We start from the raw sequence: 19,438 nt of genomic DNA, 5'->3' as shown, positions 1-19,438 counted from the left end.
AATTCCATAATTAAAACACACCCACCAAAGTAAGAAAAAAATCATAAAAGGAAGAAGAACAACAAAAAGAAAATTGGAAATAATGGTGAACCAAATTAAAAATATATATATATACAATGGTATAAAACAATCTAAAAGGATTAGGGAGAACAAGTTAACAAAACTAAAACCTAAACCAACACAACAACGCAAGGAAGAAGAAGAAAATAAAAAAAGATATCTGAGGCAAATTGGAGGTTTAATTTAGGTATTGTTAACATAATTTTAAAAAGTCATGACCTAAAAAGGTACATTATAAAAACATAGAGACCTGAACCTATTCTATAAAATTCGAGATTAAAAATATATTTTTTAAAAATTCATGGGCTAAACAAAGATTTCAAACTCAATGATTAAAAATGTAATTTTCCTAAAAACATATGGAAAAGTATCTTCAATGTTTTGTAAACCTAAAGTGAGAGAAAAAAAGGAATAAAATAATTTTACATATGATAAAATAGTATACAATTAAAAAAGAATTTTCACGTCACTTAAAATTGGACACCTCATGGACGCTACAATATTTTCAATTAATTGATTAGTGGGCAATTTTAACTCAAATACCTTTTAAACCACATTTGAACATTGAAAACTAAAGTGTCCATTTTGAAATTTCAAGAACCAAATAGACAGTATGTTCAAATTTGAAGGACCAAAAGTATGACTTACTCTATTTTTTATATTTGAGTACTTAATTAACATAAAATTCAAAGTTTAAGAGTTGATTATGTTCAAAAACTTATTAAATACAAAATTGATTGTCTAAGGATAGGTACTTTTGAAAGCTTAAATCAAATAGGCACAAACTTCAAAAATTTAAGAATTAAATAGATATAAAATCAAAGTTCAGGAACTAGATTTATAGTTTCACCTATTTTTTATATAAAAAAAATGTTTAATTTGAGTGTTTATGCACCCTAATTTTAGTGTATGTGATCATGGAATAAATTGGAAATATCTTATCCATAACACGTGCTAATGATTAGTATGCACATAAATTTGATAAATTATATAATGAGCTAAAGACTCATCATATTAAAAATTAAAAGTTCAAAAGACATATTAAGTGGGAATGTTAGTAGTTTAAATTAATACCTTTTACTAATTAGAAGTTAAGAAAATGATTAGCATTTGTTAATATAACAAAGTTGAGATGGCCGAGTTGGTCTAAGGCGCCAGATTAAGGTTCTTGTCCGAAAGGGCGTGGGTTCAAATCCCACTCTCAACATTTTTTTTAATTCATTTCTTTTTTACTTGCTGAATCAGTTTCGAGCCTTTCATAAACTTCATGGGCTTTGAACGGCCCACTTTCTTTCATAAACTTCATGGGCTTCGAGCCTTTGTTTTATTTTAGTTCAGGATTTCTCATATATTTAATTTTAGGGCAAAAAATATATTTTTTGTTTGTTGGGTTTGTGGTCTAGTTTTCATTTGGTCTTTCAAAATTTTACTTATATAGTCTTCAAATTTTGAGTTTGATTTCTATTTATTACCTAAGTTTATAATGTTACAATTTTAGTCTTGAAAATTGAGTTTTGTTTCAATTTGGTCTCTTGATTTTTCAAGATCATATGTGCTTGTATTAAGCATGCCAACAAAATTTGACATCAATTCAAGTTCAACCTTTAAAGCCCTCAACTCTTTCTTCAGTTCAGAAATGATGCTTAACAGACGATGATTATCTTCAATTAATTTTTCTATATGTTCCGTCTACAACTCCAAGAGTTGTGAGTCTTCCTTCCACTTTTAATAGACTTCTAGTGATAAATTATCAATCTGAATTGAATCATGATCAAATACCTTTGAGTCTTTATTCAAAATTTTATTAGATATCTCAGACTCTTTAGTATTATTAAATGCAACACAAACAGTCAAGACACAAATTTACTCATCAGATTCATAACTTGAATTAAACTCATCATCTGACAAAGCCACTGGATATCTTTCATTTTATCTTCTCAGATAATTTGGGCATTCAACTTGGAAGTGACCAACCCTTCGCATTCTCTATACTTGAAGTTTCAATCTTTACTGCCCTGAGAATTACTTAAATCACATTCACTTTCTTTCTTTCTTTTTTTTTCTATATGGTTTAAATTTTTTGTGCATAATAGAGTTCTTGTTACTAATGTTGTCTTTGACATGTGAATTATGAAAGTTACCTGATCCCCTATCCAAGCATTTTATAACTTTGTTGAAATATTTAGTTAACAGGGATATAGTATTGGCAAGATTTTCTTCCGTATCCTTACCTTTATTTCGAGTTCGATCTTTATTAGAAATAGACTGTAAAGCTATATATTTACCTTTCTTATCACTTTTTTCTTTAATTAAAGGTCAACTCAAAGGTTCGCAAAGATCCAAACAACTCATCCACCTTCATGGTAGTAATATCATGGGCATCTTCGATAGTTGTAATTTCTTATATAAAATCTTTTTGGTAGTGAACGTAGAATCTTTCAAACAAGTTTTTCTTCAGACATTTTTTCATCAAGACCAAAAGATTCATTTGCAATATCCAAGATGCGAGCATTGGAATCGACAATACTTTCATCTTCCAACATCTTAAGAGATTCAAATTTTGAAGTTAAAATCGTAGACGAGACAACTTCACTTTAGAGGTGCTTTCATGCACCACGGTAAGGATCTTCCATGCCTCCTTAGCAGAAACACAAGTATTGATAAGTCGAAAAATCTTCTTGTCAATTCCGTTGAAAATAGCATTTAGAGCACGAGAATTTCCAAAGGAAACCTCATTCTCAACTTCAGTCTAGTCCTTCTCGGGCTTGAGAGAGACCTTGCCATCTTTGTCAATAACTTGGGGATTTGTCCATCCAGAGACAACTTCCTTATAAGTTTTACTATTAATGGGCTTGAGGAAAGCCGCCATTTTGACTTTCCAATAGGAGTAGTTAGTTCCATCAAGCATAGGGGGGCAAGAAGTTGATCAACCTTCCTAGATCAACTCCATTGAATACACAATGAACAACAATCAACCTACTCTGATATCAATTGAAAAAATAGGGTGGATCTAACACAGGATACAATGTCAAGCACGATATCACAGATAATATGTATGAAAAGTGGGCAACACAAAAGTAAACAAAAATATAAAGAAACGGAGATTGATAACCAAGTTCGGTGTAAACTCACCTATATCTAGTGGGTTGTGTGTCCAATTGGACGAAACTTCACTATATAAAGAGTTTAGTAATTACAACGAAAGTACTTATTAAAGAAACTCGTTTTTAAAGAGATCCATGAGCAGAAGCAGATCGTCCAAATTCCAATTTGATTGAAAAACACAAATTTACAGTAAACATACAGTTTATGCATTCTAATTAAAATTATAACATGCTTTTTAAACAAGAAATAGAATTCAAAAGATTATACCCTTAAAGAACGTTTCTTCGCATAAACCCCTCTCAAACTATCACAAACTCGAAATTAGCAGCAAACTTGAAGACTTTCTTCAAGAACTTCATGAACCAAAATGAGACACAACCACCAGGAACCTTCGGTATGCTCGAGGTGAGAACCCAATAGTTGTGGGCTCTAACTATTTTGGTAAGGAGGGAGTTTGAGTTTTTAAGGAGGAAGAAGAATGAAGAAGAACACTATTATATAGCAAAAAAACTTCGATCGTGTAGTGTATAAGCCTATCGTATAAAATCTCTCTTTTTTCGTGTAGACTTGTTATGGAAAAAATAAAATCTTATTTTATTTATCCCATTTTCCATAAAAACTACTCAACCACTTTAGAAAAAATGGATTATTATTCAAAATAATAAATAATATAAATAAATATGATAACCAACTTATCATATTATATTTATAATCTATAATTTTAATATTGCATGATATATAATATAAACTATAGTTCTTTTTCTCTATTTTATGGCATTTAATACAAATCATATTTATATTAAATTTAATAACTATGAATGTCATTCATAGAAAATATATTTGAATCACGTTCAAATATTTATTCTTCCAATTAAACTATAATGTATCAAATACATTATGTCAATTATATCATATATAATTAAATTGATATAATTAAATTCTCTCATATTAATTTCAACAATTCAAATTAACCCAAAACTAATTCTCAACTAAATCCTTTTGAGTTGGACTTGTAGTTTGAAGCTCCAACGGTACATGAATAATTAATTAAACTCTTTAATTACATTATCCACCATCTGTTAACTGTCTGGCACTCCACTAAAGACCGACAACTGCAGTCTTTGCATTATAGATATATTTCTGTGTCCATTGGATATAACCAATCAACAGTACGATGACTCTTCATAAATTGCTCGTAAGTGCAACTAGGTCAAATTACCGTTTTGCCCCTATAGTTATATATGACTCCTTAAGTACTACTGATTCCTCTAATGAACAATAAATCATAGTCCTACTATGAAAACCCCTCTCGAGCCAAGAGAGGGTGTGGCGCCACATTGTTCAAGACTCAGAATCAGTTCTTAAGGGAGCAATTTATCTACTTACCTCTGCTTCGGGGAATGAGTGAATTCTATCTTGTGTAGCTGAGTTTTCAGCTCCCCAATCAGATGAATCTCCAAAATGGTAGGCTTGTTGAGTCGGCGATCTGGCCACTCTCACCCATACAAATCAAAGGAGTTCACAACTCACTCAAGATTAAGGTCATGTTACCTATGGTCTGTTGGGATTGGTGTACTAATTCTTCCGAAGTGTCGTAGTTTGTAAACTGTACACACTGTTATGAATAAAATAAGGGTTATTTCATTTGGCATTTACTCCTATCCAATAAATTGAAGGAAATCAGACATGAGGATTTCCAAGAACAACAAAAGGATCATTCCAAATTTCAATCGTATACGAACATACACAATTACATTCATAAACGAAAATAATAGGCTATGTGCAAAATAGAAATTACAACATGCTTTACTACATGATCAAGAAAAGAATTCTCATACCTTTGAAGACACATTTTCAAGATCCCTCAATTACGAATGCTTGTTCACAATAAGACGACAACCATGAATGCTCGAACACTACGAACTCTACACTGCACGATCACAGCGAACTTGCACCACGAACGACCTCCACATAACCTCGACTGTGTCAAGTTGAGTATGACACCACCGAAAAGGTTACCTTGGTATTCTCGGTGTGAGAATCCAGAGTGTGGGCTCTGTGTGGACTTGGTTAGAGGTAGAGACCGGAGGAGAAAAATCGTGTAAACGATTAAGCAAGTGGGAGATGTCAAAGCCTATCATATAGGACGATGCCCAATCGTTTAACAAAAGCTATGTGATTGTCTAGCTAAAGCTATGCGATCGTTTAGCTCATTGACCAACTGAGTGTCTATCGAGTAGAAACACTCCACGAGCGTCTAGTCTTTCCAAGTTGTCGTTTAGTAAATCTTATTTACTTGACAACCTTTTTCGTGAGTAATTTCCAAGAATGGAAATCTCAAAATCAACATTACTAAAATTAGGAAAACATTTTTTCTTTTATCTCACGATTACCATGAAACTACCAATAACCTCCCACTCAAATGGTTATTAGAGAAAAAGAGATAATTATTCAATAATTAATATTATTATAAATATAAATGATAACCAACTTATCATACTATATTTATAACCTATAGTTTTAATATTTCATCTCATGAAACATATAAACCATAGCTCTTTTTCTATTTCATGGTCCTTAATGTAAATCTCATTTACATTAATCCTCCACTAGATGTATCTCATACATCATACCGATCATATCATATATAATCAAAATACCTCTTGTTAATTTGAATATTTCAAATCAACACCAAGAACTTATTCTCAACTTGAATCCATTGAGCTACCAAGGGGACCTTATGAACCAGAAGCTTGAAGCTCCAATGGTACGTGAATAACTGACTAAACTCTTTAGTCATGGGATTCTGATAGGCCTCCAATTATGTGGCAATATCAAGAAAGAAAGAATAGAGGGGAGGCAGTTGAATCAGTTAAGGACGACTTCCAATTCTGTTGAGAGAAGTGGAGGTTTAAAAAAAGAAAGAAACGGAAAAAAAGGGGAGTGAAGATTGAATATCAGAAGTGAGAAAAGAGAGCTCTCGAGAGTGGGAGTTCGAAAATCTCTGTCGTGGAGAAGTCATCATAGTGTGCTGCTCATCGTCTACTTCTACTAAGCGATCATGTAGCAGAGTTAAGCGATCGTGTAGCAAAGATCAGCAATCGTGTAGCACTTGATAGGCGATCGTATAGAATTTGGTAAGTGATCGTGTAGTAGTTGGTAAGAGATCGTGTAGTACTTTGTAAGCGATCGCGGGTGTTTGTGGGCGATCGTCTAGTGTTACTCAGCGATCGTGTAGAGACTGTAAGTGATCGTATAGAGTTTTGTAAACGATCGTTGTGATTTTGATAAGCAATCGTCTAGTTTCTATTTGACTCATATCGTTTAATAAAGAATTCATTCAACGTTTAGTTACTATTTCGAAAGATTGTACCAACACGTTACAATAATAAAATCCTACAAGAATCAGTTTCCTAACAGATTCACCATCCGTTAATTGTCAGACACTCCACTAAAGACCGATAGCTGAACTCTTCTTACTACAAATATATTATGTGTCCATCTTAACCAATCAACAGTGCAACAACCCTTCACAGATCGCTCGTAAGTACAGCTCAGCCAATAATAGTTATGCCCCTGTAGTTACATCTAACTTCTTAAGGAACATTTAATCCCTCTAATGAACATAAGTCATAGTTCTACTATGACTAAGTCCTCTCTTCCAAAGAGAAGCTGTGGCCACTATGTTCAAGCCCCAGAATCAGCCCTTAAAAGAGCAATCTATCTACTTACAAGACAAACAAGGGAAGGAGTGAATTCCATCTTGTGTAACTGAGTTCCAAGCTCCCAAATCAGACAAGTCTCCAAAAGGGTAGGCATGTTGAGTTGGCAATCAGGCCACTCTCACCCATACTAATTAAAGGACCGCCCTCAAAGGCATGAGTTCATAAAACACTCAGGATTGAAGTCATGTCACCTATGGTCGTTTAGGTGAGATATAAGTCTCCAGTATTAATGATGTTATATACAGAGATGAATCATCTCGTGGTCCGGTCTTATACAAACTCTTTGTATAGGACATCCTCGCTTGTATGTTTCCAAATGAATGGTCAAGATCTACCATCTGTAGTGGTTTACAACACTTGCAAACCTTTACAAAGCAGGCTGTATCCGTAGTGTCACCAGGATTAGGTATCCCACCTTAATCCTTATACTACAGACTGTAACGCAAATTTTAGTTATATAACAATGCACTGATACAAATATGGAGATGAATGAATGAACAAGTCCATGTCCCCGTTACCAGTTCCCCGACAACGACGCCATAAACTTCTAACGCAAATTTTATATATAAAGTACAAGCAAGGTTCAAGTCCATGCGATACTACTTCTAGATATGCGTTAATAATGAATGTTCTTGTAGTATGTTATGCATTGTCACAAGTTTCCTTGCATTAGAACCAAGTATAATTCCATCGCAAGTTTCTCGGTGTGATTCGAGGTCGAACACAGGGACTGTTTGAGGTTATTGCATTATGTTTGTGATACATACGACCAAGGGTTTTTCAATTTATAAAAGAGTTGTGTACAAGTATTTAAACATGCGATAAAATAAGTAAAGCGGTAAAAATGCGATAATAAAATAAATTACGATAAAGTAAACCTAAGCTAAGATGATACAAGATACCGAGGTTGAGGCTGACTGTGAAGAATCTACAAAGATCGTATTATGCAGTGGCAAGTCTTATGTGCGAGCAGAAACAGAAAGATAATTAATACAAACAGTGCAAGTTCCTTAATTGCGTTAAAGATACAAGTACAGTTCCACTTTTTCCTTGGCGTACACCTCTCAGTGATCGGTCGCGCTCCCACATCTCTGTGGTGAAACATGGACGAATGTAATGAACACAAGGTTGCTTCCATCTCTGGAAGTACTACTCGCTTTAGTTAACGCATTCTTCTAACCTTCTCTCGATAGATCAGAATGACATTTTCACTTTTGCTCTCACAGGTGAAGATGCCGTCTAGCATGCCTTAGCTAAACGCATTTATCTCTTTATCACAGATTAAGTTACTCGTTTAATTCATATTAATTACCAAGGGATTAAGAAAACTTCATGGAGAAAACGATTAATGGAGGAACGAAAATAGACAGAGAAGTGGAAATGAAAACGATCGAGACATTCAATAAAACTATTTAGCGTCTGATACATGATTTGTGAATGAAGAGATTAAGAGAATGAAATACAATTGATGAAATAGAGTTAGAAACAAATACAGATAAGTGCCAACGTCTTGGCGCCGATCTAGATGGAGATTTACTTGCCGGCGTGGATGGATCGTGCGGAAGGATGAGCTTCCCTCTCAAGCTTGCTCAACCGGTAACATGGATCTAAGCACAGAGCTTCACGGTGGGGATTTGGCAGAATTGCACTAAGACTCACCTCTCGGCTTTGTCTCTTCTCTTACCGAATTTTTTTTCGATCAGTACTCAGCTCAACCTCTCTCTCAATAATCTAGTATCAATTAGCCCTCGTATCAAGTATATATCCTCTGAATTCTATGGGGGTATTTATAGGTGAAAAGCTTTTGACTCTTGGCTTGTGGACCCCACTTATTGTTATAAAAATTCCAAAGATGGAGGAATAAATATTCCTTCTGTTATGCAATCAGATCGTCAAATCTGTACAACGGTTAGTTGTATACGTGTCACAATCCTCCGCGTTTGTGTTGCTCAGCTACATCTTTCGATCGTGTGCTCGCATGTGGTGTTGTTTTTATTACCGCATGCGATTGAAATTCAGCTTGGGATCGACTATCGCATTGCGCCGTCATTGCGTTAATCGTCTCTTCATTGTTGATTGACGGACGCAATGTGACAGAGATGCGTTGTTCCATTTCTCGTTGAGCCTTGATCGCAAGCGGTGACTTGGTTTCCTGCAAAACAGAGTAGAAATATCCTCTTCTACCATCTTAATGATGTTAGTGGGTGTATTTGCGATAATTCAGAATTATTATATTTCTGAGCTAATTTTCATACAATTAACATATATTTACTCTCTTTTGGCCGCAATATCTAGATAAGGCAGCATAAATAACTTGTATTTCTACAAGTTATCACAGACCTCTTAAGGTTATCACTTAAGGCATGATCCACTTGTATATCTCATATACATGCTTAAGTTTACTTACAATAACCATGTAGCTTTATTTATTGAATATGATAAATGTCAGAATGAAATAACACTTATTTTATTCATAAACAATGTGTATATATTACAAACAATGAGACTCCGGGAGAATTAGGACACCCATCCCAACAATCTCCCAATTGTCCTAATGCCTCGGGAGACTAATGTACAATACAATAAAAAACATGTACAATATATAATAAGCTAGGGCATACCCCAGTATCATCTCCAACTTGCCCTAGACAAGATGCCACATGTTTCGTAGACCCAGACTCTCCAGGTGACCATCAAACACTTTAGCCGTGAGAGCCTTTGTAAAGGGATCAGCAACGTTGTGCTCTGACGCGATCTTCGTGACTATCACATCACTGCAATGCACAATCTCCCTGATCAAGTGGTATTTTCGTTTGATATGTTTGCCCCGACGATGACTCCAAGGCTCCTTCAAATTTGCCATAGCCCCACTATTATCACAATAAAGAGTGATAAGCACATCCATATTTGGAACGACTTCCAAATCTGAAAGGAACTTCCTCAGCCAAACAGCTTCCTTAGTTGCTTCACAAACGACTACGTATTCGGCTTTCATAGTGGAGTCTACGATTCATCCTTGCTTGATGCTTCACCACACTACAACCCTTCCATTCAGAGTGAACACTGACCCCGATATCGATTTACGAGAATCACTATCGGTCTAAAAATCAGAGTTTGTGTATCTTGTAAGGATCAGATCTTATCTCCATACACGAGCATGTAGTCTCTCGTTCTTCGAAGATAATTGAGGATTGTCTTGACCGTGGTCAAGTGATCAAATCTTAGATTAGACTGATATCAACTGATAATCCCTACTGCATAGCAAATGTTGGGTCTGGTACACAACATTGCATACATTAAGCTTCCTACAGCTGAAGCATAGGGAATCTGTTTCATCTTAACTTCTTGAGGTGTCTTAGGACATTGATCCTTAGACAAAACGATTCCATGCCTGAAGGGTAACAAACCTCTCTTGGAATCCTGCATCCTGTATCAGATCAACATTTGATCGATGTACGATGCCTGAGACAAGGCTAACCTTTTGATCTTACGATCCCAAATAATCTGGATCCCTAGAACATACTATGTCTCACCCAAATCTTTAATTTGGAACTGGGCAGCTTGTAACATCCTGAGTTTTTCATTATTCAAAATCTGTATTTTCGTAAAATTCAAGAACAATTTTGTTAATTTCAAGGTTCGGTTTTGTTTAAAGGGGAGATTTGGATTATGTCACATTAATTTAATTTTAAGTTAATGTCAAGAATTTCAATTTATATTGGGAAAATTAATTTGATTTTGATTTTGGAATTTGAAGAGAAAAGGGGAAGAGTTTTAAGTATATATATATATAGAGATATATTTGTGTAACGAGGGAAAGGTAAAAATAAAAGTAAAATAGAATATAATGGAATAAAATAAAATAAAATATTATTATATTTTATTTCTTTTATTAAAATAACTTTTTTTTTTCTTTTTCTTTTTTTTTTTAAAAAAAGGAAACAAAATGTTCTCTCCTTTCCTCTTCTTCTTCCTCCCTCCCAACTTGAAGACCCCCTCTGTGTGCCTAGCAGCCGTCGACCATCTCCTCTCCAGCTGTCACTGTGCGTCCGACCGAGCCGCCACCAGTTCGTCGGTCGTTCGTGGGCCGTCGTTCGCGCAGTCGAACCCTCACCAGCAAGCTGCGTTCGCTCGTGACCCAGGTCTCCGTCCCTCCTTGCGTCTCAGCCGCGCCACCCAGCGTTCTACTCGCCGAACAGCCCAGCTGCACGACCGTTGTTCCGCCCCATTCGCTGACACCGGAAGTCGCCGCCCCAGCCCAGCCAGCCGTTCGCTCGCCCAGCCAATCTCCCAGATGCAAAGCTGCGCCATGCTGCCGCTTGTCCAGATCCTCCGTCTCAGATCTCCTCTGCCACACGCCCTTCTGCACACCGACCTCACCAAAACTGTCGCCGTCATCCACGTTCGTCCGGCATAGCCCCGCCCCTGTCGTCAGATCTGTTTGGGTAAGTTTGGGCTATTTTTTTTAATTGGATTTCTTGGCCGATGGTGTTTTGCTTCAATCTATTTATATGCATTTATTTGGGCTTTAAAATCGACTTTTGGAGAAGCGTTGGAGTTAAATTATGCTGTTAAGAGGATTTGGAAGTGGTTTCAACAAGCTTTTGTGTAAGTTTTGGAGTATTCGTTGATCATTTTTGGATACCCACTAAGTAATGACTTATTTATTGTTTCAGTTGTGATATAAAAGGTTGGAATTGAAGGTTCAAAGCAGCTGGAATCGCCTTTGTTCTAGGAGGAAGATTATTTTGCTTGTCGCTTAGACATAATTTTGAGTAAGTAATCTTACTACTGGAATCGCCTTTGTGCCGGGTGATAAATTTATGATTTATTTTGAAGATTTTAAGACTAGTTACAAGGATAATTTTGACTGTTCTAAGATTAATGGACTATTTAGAAAAGATATATGAGCATGTGAGAATATGTCTGAAACATTTTAATGTATGAGCATAGTTTAGAATATGTCTGAAGCATTTTAATGTATGAACATGGTTTAGAATTTTATGAGTTATATTAAAAGGATGATTAAGCATGACCCTTCAATATAAATTAAGTGGCACTCCTACTGGAATGTCTTAAAGTTAGATGAGGATTCGACATTTGCTGATTCATACAGTTATGTGATTTATTATGAGAATGTGTAGACCGTACTATATATTATGAAATCTCGAATACTTGATTGTTTACATAGTTTATTGCATAAAAGTGATGTACTAGAGTAGATCCATTAACACTAGATTAATTACGTATGTTGAGGTTAATTAACATGGCCTTGATGAGAAGATTTTAGAGGACTCATGATTATGTGAATGTTATATGTAATATGAAGTTAGGTGCAATCTCTTTTCCTTTCCAGACTATGTGACTACATGAAAGTGATACACGTCCAAGGGCGCTAGTACATGAAAGAGATGTACTAGAGCTGGTGTGTATGAAAGTGATACATACCTAGAGGATACTGGGGTGTACGTAAGAGGTGCACGCTCAGTGGGTTATGTGTATACGAAAGAGGTGTATACATAACCATGTGTACGGAAGAAGTATGCATCCTTACATTTATAGAGAGGATCTGGGGTGTACGAAAGAGGTACACACTCAGTGGGTTATGTGTATACGAAAGAGGTATATACATAACCAGGTGTACGAATGAGGTACATACTCAGTGGGTTAGGTGTATACGAAAGAGGTGTATACTTAACCAGGTGTACGAAAGAGGTACACATTCAATGGGTTATGTGTATACGAAAGAGGTGTATACATAACTAGGTGTACGAAAGACGTACATACTCAGTGGATTAGGTGTATACGAAAGAGGTGTATACTTAACTGGTGTACGAAAGAGGTACACATTTAGTGGTTTATGTGTATATGAAAGAGGTGTATACGTAACCATGTGTACGAAAGAGGTACACATTAAGTGGGTTATGTGTATACGAAAGAGGTGTATGCATAACCATGCGTACGTAAGAGATTGTGTTTCCTTTGGGATTCACCAGAGATTGTGTTTTCTTTGGGATCCACCAGAGATTGTGTTTCCTTCGGGATTCACCAGAGGTTGTGGGTCCTACGGGATTTACTAGAGATAGTGGGCATACTTAACTACAGTAGGATAGAAATCAGCTTTTTATGTATGTATCTGTCCCATGAAGACTAGAGTAGTTTATATGTTTTACCAGAGGTAGGCATCTAGAGGACATAGATGCCTAGCCTGACCCCGGTAGTGGGGTTACTTACTGAGTATTTTATACTCACACTTTCTCATGTTTATGTTTCAGGTATGGGCAAGGACGCACTGGCGAATGACAAGAGGAATCCTTGAACGAGCCACTGGGGAGAGTAACATACTTCTGCTCATGAGATTTAGATTTCTTTTCATGTTTTTCTTAACTTCCAGTTTTGATATTTAAAACTTACTATTAAGAATTGTTTTCAGACTTATTCATTATCATTTATGATTTATGGGTACCCCATTATTTGTTTTTAATTTTTGAATTTAATGAAGAACTTTTGAACTTATCTTATTTATTTAGCATTTATTTCACTATAAAATGGTGTCGTTTTAAGTTCCATGCATGCATGTATTTAGTAAAGGCCTAACTTAAGTCCTAGGAGGTCGGGTCGTTACATAGCTAGCTATTTCTTAATGTCAGTCAGATACCCTACATCATTCCCAATGAATAGGATATCATCCACATATATTACCAGGAAAGCTATTGAATGCTTGATGATCTTCGTGTAAACACAAGGCTCATCAACATTCTGGTCAAAGCCAAACGACTTGACCGCAGTATCAAATCTAATGTTTCATAATCTAGATGCTTGTTTCAGCCCATAAATGGACCTATTAAGCTTGCAAACTCTTTGCTCTTGATCTGGAACTATTCTGGTTGAGTCAATAGATGGTCTCCTCAAGATTATCATTAAGAAAGGTAATCTTGATGTCTATTTGCCATATCTCATAATCATAAAACGTGGCTATGGACATTGAGCATGACAACAGGTGAGAAAGTTTTCTCAAAGTCAACTTCCTCAACCTGGGTATAACCCATTGCCACGAGTCTAGCCTTAAAGGTTTGCATCTTTCCATCTACACCTCTCTTTCGCTTATAGATCCACTTACACCCAATAGGTCTTACCCCATCAGGCAGATCAATAAGCTTCTAGATGCTATTAAAGTACATAGACTCCATTTTCTGGTTCATGGCTTTAATCCATTCATCCTTGTCAACATCCTCCATTGCTTTCTTAAAAGACAACGGATCTTCGACTCCATCATTAAAAATGATGTTCCGGGCTTCAGTCAAACCCACGTAGCGATCCGGTAGGTTCATAACCCTCCCACTACATCGAGGCAGTCTCAACTCTTGAGCTGGTTAACTAGATGTACCGACCTCAACAACTCTTGTTGATCATTGGTCTGTTCATGAACTCTTGTTGAACTCTCAGTACTCTCAGTCTCACTAGAAATCTCACGCAAAATGAGCTTACTTCGTGGCTTATGATCTCTCATGTGGTCTTCTTCTAAGAAAATAGCATTTGTAGAAACAAACACTTTGTACTCACTCGGATCATAGAAGCATCCACCCCTCGTTTCCTTGGGGTAGCCTACAAAAAGACAAACCTTTGAACGTGGTTCCAACTTTTTCGGGTTAGTCACTAGCACATGCGTCGGACATCCCCAAATCCTGAAGTGGCGTAAACTACCTTTACGGCCTCTCCACAACTCAAAAGGTGTTTCAGAAACACTTTTCGAGGGAACGTTGTTCAAAATGTAGCATGTAGTCTCCACTGCAAAACCCTAAAACGAGTCTGGAAGATGAGCATAACTCATCATAGACCGAACCATGTCCAACAAGGTTCTGTTTCTTCTTTTTGATACACCATTCTGCTAAGGTGTACCTGAGGTCGAGAGTTGGGACGCAATCCCATGTTCTATCATATAGTTCTGGAATTGGAGGTCCATATACTCTCCACCATGATTAGATCGTAGTATTTTTATCTTCTTACCTAACAAGTTTTCAACTTCAGCTTTATACTCCCTGAACTTGTCAATGGCTTCAGACTTACGTTGCATTAGCTAGAGATACTCGTACCTTGAATAATCATCTATGAAAGAGATGAAATATTCATACCCGCCTCGAGCTCTAACACTCATCGGACCATAGAGGTCTGAATGTACAAGCTCCAAGGCTTTCTTGGCTTTGTAACCTTTTCCAGTAAAAGGTCGTTTGGTCATCTTGCCTTCGAGGCATGATTCACACACCGACAATGAGTTTTCTTCTAAACTCTTTAGAAGTCTACTTTTCACCAACTGCTCAATCCTATTGAGGTTAATGTGACCTAACCTTAGATGCCAAAGATAGACATTTTCTTTAGGAGAAACCTTTGGTCTTTTAACTGTTGTTGCTGTACTGAAAATTTCAGTGTTAAACAAGACTTTTATGACTAACGACCTTAGTACATACAAGTTACTTTCCATTGAACCAAAATCAATCTCCATTTTATTCTTGACAATAAACACTTTATTCTTAGAAAAGAAGATGGTATACCCTTGTTTAATGAGATAAGAAACCGAGATTAAGTTCCTCTTAATATGAGAAACTACGAAAATATTATCCAATAACAGATAACGTTTCTTATCCAAAAATAATTTCAGTCTGCCTACAGCAACAACTAAAACAACCTCACTAGTACCGACTCGAAGAGTTATCTCTTCCTGTAGCAACGTTTGCCTGGAACTGAATCCTTGGTAAGAGGAACTGACATGGTTGGTAGCACCTGAATCTAGGATCCAGGCAGAATCATCATTCTCTACCAAACACGTCTTCAAGACCAATAAATCAGATTTACTATCTTTTTTCTTCTTTTGGAGAGTAGTGGGATCTGTATCAGAACCTAAATAAGCTCCAAGTTGCATATCAGACAACGTTTCTCTTCTATGAACCTCAATAGAGTCAACAACAATTGCTTCCTCTTCCTTGAGTTTAACTTGGGAACTAACACTACTGGTTTTGTCATCTAGCCCTTTGTGCTCAGAAAGTAAGAGCTGACATTCAAACAAATCTTGCAACGAGTCCATGATCTCACATGCAATGACCATGTTCTCAACCCTTTTGGCCAAAACATCAGGTATGCTAGTCAAAAGGTGAAGTCTGGCCAATGAATTAGCCTTCATCCACACCTCATATGCATTGTGAACGCTTCGCAGTGCATCAAGGGTCGAGACTTGAGGACACTCCTCAACCACGACAAATTTGAGGTCGTTTACCACAAAATACGTTTTACAAGACTCTTTCCACTATATGTAATCGGTCAAATTAAAGGGACTAAACTGAAATACTAACAAGATGCTGACAATAAAAACACATTGACCTACGTTAGATTTTAAGGAAAATATCCGTTGAAAAAACATACAACATCCAATAAGGTTTAACAAAACTAACATGAACCCCCTGTGACATCTAGTTTCGCAATGACGCTTCAAAGGTTTAGGACAAAAGCCACCGAAGTGAGGTTAATTATCCCTCCTCTGAATTGAGAAATTCTCATTAACTAACTTAATAATCTTCCGTAAGTGTGACTCACCATTTTAGGCCCAAGAGATTCGTCCCAAGCAGCCAATTCGAAGGGAAAAAATCCAATTAGGAAAAAACCTAAAGTGACCCTATCCATTTTTAGAGTTCACTTTGATCTTGACCAACTACACAAAACCCATCCGAAGGGGGACGCACCTAAGGCGCCACGAGGGAGTACAGAATGATCTCACGGTGTTAACCAATGACAGAGACCGTAGGACGAGTTGACACACGCCCTTCACCCATTTACTATAAACACTCTCTTCTCCACCTTGATATTGACTCATGCAAACACCATCCGAAGGGGATGCTCCCAGGGCACTACTAGGCTAAGCATGAATCTCACGATGTGAACATTCAGGGAGAAACGTGAGTGGAATCATTGACATATCAGATACATTTCTTCCACCCACTGAGTATTCTATAACCTAGGGTTTAGTTTACTTAGAAAAAACACGGCCAAAAATTTTAACTAAGTGACTTTTTAGGTTTTTCCAAGAATAATATTTACCTTGGATAGTTAAACAACTTTTAATCATCATCTATTAAACTCTTTAACGAAGTCTTTGACCAATTGTCGCATGCTTGTAGAAAATCTATCTAATTCACTTTTCCAGGTAGGGGTGTTTTGTTTTCGTCAGCTTAAGAACCGCAGCCTAAACAGAACCCGCCTTAGACAAAAGGTCCCTTATAGATAGATTTAATATAATTTTAATCTTTTATGCCAATCAATTTAATCCTATTAAACCGATTTTAAAAGATTAATCTAGGTTGCTAATCTCATTAGAACCTTTGAACTTAGGTCTATCTGAATCCAATTTTAAAACCCTTTTAAAACATAAGTTCACCCTAAGTCCACTTGCAACTCTTTCTTATCGATTTTAGTTCTAATTTCCTTTATAACGCTTATAAACGGATTCAACCAAAATCAACCCAATGCAAAGTAGACACGTACGAGGCATTCATAACGCTTATAAATAGCCTAAGTGTCATACTCAATGCATTGTTCAATCATTGCTACTTTTTATATAACTCTTATATAAGCAAGCAACGAATCAAGCACAACATGCTTTCATTCACCCTTATACTATAATGCTTATAATATAAAGATGATGCATGGGAATGCTTACTGCATGCATTAAATATAACTCTTATATTTTATTATGCATGTGCATGCTTTCATATAATTTCTTCATGCAATATTATAATATTTATAATACATGATGCATGAATGATTGCACAACCTAAGGTGAGTTTTAAAACTATATGTCAAACACTTTGCCATATGAACACCATACATTACAAGTATAATAAAAAAAATGTTGATGAACCGGGTAAAATTGCCTCAAATCCTCAAAAACTAAAGCTAACTATTACAAAACCAAGGAGTCTCCAGTTCAAATAGGCAAACAGGTTCTTGAACCGTCCGGGCGAAGCAACACATCTCCACTCATCATGCACCAAACACCCCGCCATCGTTTACACGAAAGAACAAACACTTTGTTCTATCGTTTACCAACGCTCCTAGAGCTAAACAATCGTTTAGCAACGATCGTGTACCTTTTACTATGCGATGAAGCACGAGGTATGTGATCGTGCAATGTGCTCCGCATAATGCAAACTTTATACAATCATATAAACGACCGCTAAGCGAGCGCCTTTATATCGTATACCACGTGATTGTGTAGGTAGTAACTATGCGATGAGGCATGCTAACTACACGATCATTTAGCATGCGCCTTCTTCTAAACGATGAGCATTATATGCTGTCACTACGATCGTCTACCTCCAGCGTCTATGCGATCGGGCAACCAACGCTACGCGATAGAGTAAACGATTTACCCTATCGTTTAATAAATACTACACGATCACATAGAAAAATCTACACGATCGTTTAGATAAATCTCAACGATCGTTTACCTCAGGCTACACGACAACGACCAACTCTTGGTCTTCTTCTTGGCTAAGAACCGCATCTCCATGCTTCGAAACTTCATCACGAACGACTCGACTAACTCAAATCCTTTGAATTATAGACTCGATAGCATGTTAATTACGCCCAAAAACACAAGAGCCCATACAAATTAACACTTTGTAATTGAAAGAAAGCTTTAAGCAGAGGCAATTCAACTGTAAACATCCATTAACTTCATCCACAAACGCATTTAACAATTAAACACAAATGCAGAAAACCCACCACGACTGTAAAAAGAAGTTAAAAAAAGAATTGAAATTTGGAATATCAGAACAACCTGTCTCTGATACCAATTGAAGGAAATCGGACATGAAGATTTCCATGAGTAGTAGAAGGATCGTTCCAAATTTCATTCATATATAAACATACACAATTACAGTCACAAATGGAAACAATAGGCTATGCACAAAACAACATGTTTTAATACACAATCAAGGGAAGAATTCACATACCTTTGAAGACTCATATTCAAGATCCCTCAATCATGAACACTTGTTCATAGTAAGACGGCAACCACGAACGCTCGAACACTATGAACTCTACACTGCACGATCACAGCAAACTCAAACATCGCGAACGACCTCCATAGAACCTCGACTGTGTCGAGTTGAGTATGAAACCACCAAAAAGGTTACCTTGGTATTCTCGGTGTGAGAATCCAGAGTGTGGGCTCTGTGTGGACTTGGTTAGAGGTAGAGACCAGAGGAGAATAATCGTGTAAACGATTGAGCAAGTGGGAGATGTTAAAGCCTATCGTATAGAACGATGCCCAATCATTTAACAAAAGTTATGTGATCGTCTAATTAAAACTATGCGATCGTTTAGCTTATCAACCAGCTGAGTGTTTATCAAGTAGAAACAATCCATGATCGTCTAGTCTCTCGAAGTTGTCATTTAGTAAATCTTATTTACTTGACAACCTTTTCCGTGAGTAATTTTCGAGAATGGAAATATCAAAACCAACATTACTAAAATTAAGAAAACATTTTTCCTTTTAT

At 36.5% G+C, this 19,438-nt stretch overlaps 1 long non-coding RNA gene and 1 other non-coding gene across 2 annotated transcripts; both read left to right on the top strand.

Annotated features, from left to right (window-relative positions):
• The first annotated feature begins 1,186 nt into the window (after nucleotides 1–1,186).
• Nucleotides 1,187–1,267, top strand: TRNAL-AAG (transfer RNA leucine (anticodon AAG)). Its single transcript has one exon. It is a non-coding gene; the product is annotated as a tRNA-Leu (tRNA).
• Nucleotides 1,268–10,828: 9,561 nt separating this feature from the next.
• LOC120083434 (uncharacterized) lies at nucleotides 10,829–13,411 on the top strand. The gene is made up of 3 exons (XR_005483420.2): nucleotides 10,829–11,335; nucleotides 11,567–11,665; nucleotides 13,166–13,411. It is a non-coding gene; the product is annotated as an uncharacterized LOC120083434 (long non-coding RNA).
• The last annotated feature ends 6,027 nt before the right edge of the window (nucleotides 13,412–19,438 follow it).

The sequence above is a fragment of the Benincasa hispida genome, chromosome 8 (genome assembly GCF_027475165.1).
Source record: "Benincasa hispida cultivar pf3 chromosome 8, pf3_genome.v1.1, whole genome shotgun sequence".
Taxonomy (NCBI): Eukaryota; Viridiplantae; Streptophyta; class Magnoliopsida; order Cucurbitales; family Cucurbitaceae; genus Benincasa; species Benincasa hispida.
This window is presented reverse-complemented; position numbering and strand designations above follow the sequence as displayed.